The 6,089-nt window shown below is 38.1% G+C and overlaps 1 pseudogene across 1 annotated transcript; it reads right to left on the reverse strand.

The window, feature by feature from the left end:
* Positions 1 to 246: 246 nt before the first annotated feature.
* On the reverse strand, positions 247 to 5,848 carry LOC309623058 (large ribosomal subunit protein eL8 pseudogene; annotated as a pseudogene). The gene has a single exon. The product of its transcript is annotated as a large ribosomal subunit protein eL8 pseudogene (transcript).
* Positions 5,849 to 6,089: the final 241 nt, after the last annotated feature.

A 6,089-nucleotide genomic window follows, 5' to 3' on the forward strand; every position in this document is an offset into this window, starting at 1 on the left:
CAAAGATGTCTATTAAAATTGAAGTTTAAAATGGAAGCAGTTATTTGTATTATTTAGTAAAATATCCTAATTTGGGTAAATTTGTTTAAATGGCTTCAGTGAAAGCAGAGGTTTTCTGTTTTCTAAATAATCTCCATACTCTAACTTCCTTTGCTTTTAATGGTAATTTTTTCTTATCTCCTCATTTCCATTCTAGGACTTTCTTAGAATTAATTGTTGCCACCAAATTAACAATGACCAATTAGGAAATTCATAAAAGGGCATGAACTGGAGCCATGTATGCAAGTGTATTTAAGAATCTATGTGCTGTCAACAAATACATCTGGTCCTTAATCCCTGCTGTGACCATAAAAGCTGCCTATTCTGCAGAAAGAAATTTAAGTTCAGATGTGAGCTCTTCCACTTTAAAACAGAAAGAAAAACTTATTTAAGCATCACAGTTATACAACAGGAAAAATATATCTTTTCAGCACCATGTAGCAAACACTTATATATCCCCACTCATCCTGTGTCAAAATTTTGTTCCTCTTTCTTAAAGCGAAACATAAATATCTAGTACACCTAATCTTCTAAATTATAGCAGTAGTGCCAAATCTTTATCTATGAGTTCCTGTTCACCAAATATATTTTAAGTGCATGGGTTATCTTGTTCTCACAACAAACATGTAGTTCGAAATCCCTTTACAGATAGGGAAATTGAGGTTTAGAAAAGAAAAATAACTTGCTTGAGGTAACACATCTGGTTAGTGGTAGAGCTAACATTTAAACCTAGATAGCCAACCTCCAAACTCCCCACTTTTAAATGAAATACCACACATCCCTTAACACTATATATGCAATTGCTGTTTGATCCTGGACCCACATTTTTACTAATCTTCATACTATATGTTAATATTTGGACATCAACATCAAATCAAATGCTTTCATATACAGCATTAATGATAAACTTGATGGTGACCTTAGCAGATTGTTCATAAATAAGATTTGACTGTTAAAATTCCTAAATTGGTGTGTCCTTCCTGATTTAACTGTTGAAACAACTAATGCAGCTTTTGTTTTCCTCTCTTAAGATACTATTGAGTGATTTATTGCTAAGCACAGGTTTTTAGTGTGAAAAGTTTTCTGACATATTTGATGAATTGGGCCTAGGAAAAAACACCTCTCTTAAACAACCGTTTTCTGAATCAACCGAGTATGATATTAGGTTCAGAGAGAAGTGCTGTCTCCATTGGGACCACATATCTCTTTGATTTGAGTAGTCTTCCTGGCTACCCTGGTCAGGATGAATTATGGCGTGGAAAAGCTTCTATCAGGAGATATAAGCAGTCAGAGAGAGAAGGATAAACAGAAAGTCATTTTTAAGCCAAAATGATCCCCATTATTTTGGTTCATTGCTGGATTATGTATTTTCTTGCAATGAAAAAGGAAATTACTTACCCCCAAAATACACTGTTAATTATAATGTGGGGTCATTAAGAGGTAGAACACAATTTTAGATTTATATGTATAAGTGTGGAGAAGCTGCTGCCCACTTTCATATAGCAGTTAATAATACAGACACTATTAGAACTCAAAAATATCAACTCCAAATCTGCAGTTTTGGACTGTTTTCCCAATTGCCTCCATCCTTGAACTTTGTCAAACTGAAGTTCCCTACAATAATGTTTAAACTTGATAACTAGGTATTATAAACAGAACAACTGGTAAAATGTTTTTGTTTTAAATGAATTCAGTATTTTCCCTAAAATATCTTATTCTGAAATATTGAGGGTAAAATAAAAAGAAAAACAAAACAAACTAACAAGAAGTATATAAAATATTCGATTTGTTTGTGATTTTTAATTCTCATGTCCTAAAGCTTAACATTTAATCAACAGAATGATTCTATTAAAATATAAATCTGATCATGTCATTTTTCTTCAAAAGACTACAACAGTTTCCCATTACACTTAGAATAGACTAAGACTAAGATCTTTCTCAAGATGCAACGGAGAATTTTGGAAATTTTTCGAAGTGCTTTGTGTATCCCACTGACTGTGACACACTGTATTTGGTAAGGCAAGAGAGCAGGAGTTCTGAAATTCAAAGACAATACCACACAACAAAGAATTGCTCTTCATGTTTCAGTATTTTTTAGTGTCTGGCTTAGACCCAAACACCACTTTAAATGTAAATTACTTTCCCATTCAGAGAAGACAAAAATTATGCAAATCAGGTGAAGTTAGGACTGTGTTTTCATCAAAACTTTGCCAAGCAAGCATTGTTCACTTTTTTGAGCAATCACAAAGCCGTAACCCAAAGTGTCTGTAGTGTAGAGTTGCCAATACAGACTACAGGCATAGCTGCAAGGGTCACAGTAATTCTACATATGAGGGCAAGCATCTAGCAGCTTTACTGTGTCATATAGTTGTGCCTTTGTATTGAAATGCATACTTTTATAGGTTACTTTATATTTATTTTTCCTTCATATTACTGTTAGGATAGTATATTACCTTTAAAAACATTATGCATACATTGGTTAAACAATCTATGGTTTTCATTTAAAGATGGCAAAAAATGTAGAGAAGGAAAAAAAAACTTTTTCCTCCACCCTCCTAGTTTCTCTGGCTGGGGCCCTGTGAATTAGACTCACAAAAGACAGATTAACAAGAGAAAAAACAAATGGAGTTTACTATCGAGTGTAGTGTGCATCCTTGCAGGAGAAATTCAGTGATGAGTAACTCAAAGGAATGGTTAGAAATTTAGCTTATCTAGAATGTTAACGATAAATGTGTAGAGAAGTGACAGACAAAAGAAAAGACTTTAGGCTTCCAATGTGGCAAACTGTGGGAAGGCAAACATATGGGGGAAATTAATGGAGTAATGTTCTTGCTGGTCCATTTCAATGCCAACTTTTCCTCTTCACTGTGGTCTTGAAACTTCCCAGGAGAGGGGATATATGGCAATCCTCATATCTCAAAGGTTTAGTCAGATAAGGGAAACTCTGGGAAGGCTTCTTTCCCATCTGTTGAACTTCAAATGCCTTCAGCTCAAAATAAGGGGCATATTTTGGGGTGTCATATTTCAATCCCTTATTTTATATACACACACACATTTGTCAAAAGCAGAGGTGCTCAATTCAATACACTCAGGAAGAACTGCCTCTCACACCTTCTCCACCTGACTGACATTAAGACTTAAACTGCTATCATCTTTATTAGTTACTAAGTTCCAGCCATATTATTCTCCTTATATTTTTTGAACACTCTCCTAATCATGCTCCTACCTCAAGAACTTGTACTTGTTGTTCCCTCTACCTGGAATGCTGGAGCCTCAAACAGTCACGTAGCTATTCCCTCCTTTTCATCAAGGTTTTATTTAAAAGTGACTTCATCTGAGAGGAGTACTTTGTCAGTTCTAGTGAAAAATAGCAACTCTCTGTCACTACTTACTGTCCTCTCTGCTTCCTATATCCCCATAACATTTATCACCGCTCTACAGCATGACATGTAATGGTATGAGCTTCTTGAATTAATTTTTTGTCTCTTTCTTTCTCTTTCTCATTAAATATAAATTTCTTAAAAACCTGTAGAGTTAATTTATCTACATTCATATATATATATGTATACACACACACACACACACACACATATATTCAACTCTTCCCGTTTCTAAAGGCACAATGCAATGGAAGTGTGAAAGAGAACAGTGACAAGGAGTGTTTGGGATTAACATTTCCCAAATGTTTTACGTTTAAGGGCAAAACAGATTTACACCTAGTGTAAAGGACAAAGATCTACTATAAGTGGGACTCAAAATATCATCTGGGTGAACGCACAGTCAGCAAAGTATTTGAAGCACAAATTACAAGGACAGGGAAGCACCTTTGGTAAAGATGCTGATAGAGACCTTTTAATGGTTCTATAGAAAAACAAGGTGACATTGGTTTTATTGAAAGGAAAAATATTAGCCTCTAGTATTTTTAAAATGCAGACAAATTACAGGTTTAGAGTCAAGAGTCTACTGCATCTCTGCATACTGAATGACTGTTGAGAAATAAGTACTTTCTTGAAATGATATTGAAAAGCAATAAAGTGTAAGCTTTTGTAAAGAATATGTGAGAGGCATGGAGGTTAGGAATCCACCTGACAATGCAGGGGACACGGGTTTGAGCCCTGGTCCGGGAAGATCCCACATGTCATGGAGCAACTACTGCCCGTGCGCCACAACTACTGAGCCTGCGCTCTAGAGCCCACGAGCCACAACTACAGAAGCCTGTGCGCCTAGAGCCAGTGCTCCACAAGAGAAGCCAACACAACAAGAGAAGCCTGCGCACCGCAACGAAGAGTAGCCCCTGCTCTCTGCAACTAGAGAAAGCCCACGTGCAGCAAATGAAGACCCAACACAACCAAAAATAAACTAAATAAACAAATAAATTCATTATTTTTTTTAAGTCTTAAAAAAAAAAAAGAACATGTGAGAAAGATAAAACGGAGAAAGGTATAATTCTTGATCTAAAATGAAGAACCAGGGAAGTGAATATCAAAAATAGCCTATACACAAAAGTTAGAAATCAATGGATTATTTTTTGGGACTTCCCTAGCGGCACAGTGGTTAAGAATCTGCCTGCCAATGCAAGGGACACGGGTTCAAGCCATGGTCCGGGAAGATCCCATATGCCACGGAGCAACTAAGTCAGTGCACCACAACTACTAAGCCTGCGCTCTAGAGCCCGCGAGCCACAACTACTGAGCCCCTGTGCCACAACTACTGAAGCCCATGCACCTAGACCTGTGCTCTGCAACAAGAGAAGCCACCGCAATAAGAAGCCCACACACCGCAACAAAGAGTAGCCCCGCTCACCACAACTAGAGAAAGCCCGCGCGCAGCAACAAAGACCCAGCGCAGCCAAAAACAAATAAATAAATTTATAAAAGAAATCAATGGATTATTTTAACATGTGTAAGCCATACGTGTTAATGGAAATACTCTATGCTAGTTTTTTTTCTTTTTTCCTCAATTAATACAGGCTGAAGGAGAATTCGTATTTTATGTACAGAAAACTCAACAGTATACATTAAGCCCAGTTTGGTGGCCAGTTCCTTGCCTTTTGCCTTTTCCAGCTTGGCAACGCGAGCCACCAATTTCAGACCCAGGACATTGCCTCCCCCAGTGACAGCGGACCTCATCATATCTGTCACTGTAACTGGTCCTGATAGCTTCCACCTGCTTAGCCAGAGATCCTCTGTCTTCTCAGTTAACTTGTGTGAAGGCAATGGTGGTATAGGTCTTGCTGTGGACGAGATGCCCCAGCCTGGCCTTGCCCTTGATAACGCAGTAGGAAACGCCCACTTTAAGATACAGGACAGGGAGGAAGATAACCAGCCCAACGGGATCCAAATCATGTGCAGTCACTACCAATTGAGCCTTCTTGTTCTCCACCAAGGTGGGGACAGTATTAACCCCTGCTCGAAGAACAGGTGGCCTCTTAGTGGGGACATCCCCTTTACTGGCAGCTTTTTTCTCAGGTGGAGCCAACAATCTCTTGCTTTCTGTCTGACCTGTACTTGTGGGCCAGCTTTAGCAGCTGTGTAGCTGTTTGGCTGTCCAAGGCTTGGTTAACTGGGTGAACTGGTTAACTGCAGGAGGCACTTTCAACGGTTAGAGAGGACAGCCCTTTGCCACTGCAGTTCAATGCAGCTTGGCCATTTCACAAATAGGTGAAGTGCCTTTTGGGTTGGATGTCCTGCCCAGTGACAAAATTCTTGGGCCTTTCCTCAAACAGGGGATTTACCACCTTCTTGGCCTCCTGCTTCTTCACGACAGCAGGGACGAGGGCTAGCTTCACAATAACTCTATCAAGTAAATGCCATTATTTTCCACTGTTAACAAAATGAAAATAGCATAAGATCACGTAACTGATATGTAGTGAGACCAGGATTTGGACACAATTTGACAGTCACCAGAGATGATCATTTTAATCGTGAAATATAAATAACCATGTATAGTAAATTTTTTAAAAATCGATTCTTTTACAAACAGTCCACGAAAAGAAATGAGAATACTCAATGTTCTTTTTAAGACACTATGCCTGATATTCATAACACATA

Source organism: Balaenoptera borealis (genome assembly GCF_965194805.1).
Source record: "Balaenoptera borealis genome assembly, chromosome: 2".
Lineage (NCBI taxonomy): Eukaryota > Metazoa > Chordata > Mammalia > Artiodactyla > Balaenopteridae > Balaenoptera > Balaenoptera borealis.